Here is a 979-nt window from a genome sequence, read left to right as displayed (position 1 = left end):
TACTTTTAATAGAGATGGGGTTTCACCGTGTTAGCCAGGATGATCTCGATCTCCTGACCTCGTGATCCGCCCGTCTTGGCCTCCCAAAGTGCTGGGATTACAGGCGTGAGCCACCGTGCCCAGCTCTCCACGAAGATTTAAAATGTGGAGTACACGGTTCCAACCCTCAACCTCTCACTCAGTTTTTCTGGGAAAATTAGCTGGCATGATACATTTCAGATTCAAAAAGCTGGACTCTCGGATGCCCTCCCCAAGATGGCAGAGCTTTGGGATGAAAACAGTGTCAGGCAAGGAGTTGGGTAGCCTTGTCTTGGCCTAGGTTCACTGAACTGGCCAAGCTTGATTGCAACTGGTTGGTCAAGTGGACACTCAACATGACTTTGCTGGAATCACAAGGTGGCTGTTGCCATAGGAGGAAAGAACAGACGTGGAAGTCCTAATACAAGGTGGGAAAATATAGTTCCCTGGAGTTCCAATGAGAGAGTTCCAAGGCCTCACTGAATTAGGGCCTTGGGGAAATATGACACAGATTCTGGAGCTGAGCAACAAGAGAAAGGATGTCAAATGAGGAAGTGAGCTCCCTGGAATTGGAGGATTTCAAGCAGAGACCAGGTGCCTAGGTGCAGGGGTGTTATGAAGGTAGAAGACAGGACTAGGTGCCCAGAGCCTCTGTGTGGTGATCAGACTTTTCCAAAGATTGTAGTTTTTGGCACTGACCTGGAGTCCTCAACAGCTTCTGCATCCTCGGTCTCAACTTGGGTCTGGTGTCCTGGTCCGTAGGTGGTGAGCTCCCTGAGCATAGGGCACTGGTCTTGACCATTGTCCTTCCCTAGCACCTGTTTCTGAGCCTTTCACCTAAAGAGTGTTCTACAAGTGCTTCCTGAAGGGGTGGTGGCTCGCTGGCTCCTCCAACCCCAGCTGTGAGCTGAAGTCCTGTCTCGAATCCAAACTATCTACATGATACTGATAAGAAATAGGA

The sequence above is a fragment of the Trachypithecus francoisi genome, unplaced genomic scaffold (genome assembly GCF_009764315.1).
Source record: "Trachypithecus francoisi isolate TF-2019V2 unplaced genomic scaffold, Tfra_2.0 Lachesis_group4, whole genome shotgun sequence".
NCBI classification, from domain to species: domain Eukaryota; kingdom Metazoa; phylum Chordata; class Mammalia; order Primates; family Cercopithecidae; genus Trachypithecus; species Trachypithecus francoisi.
Note: the sequence above shows the minus strand (reverse complement) of the source record.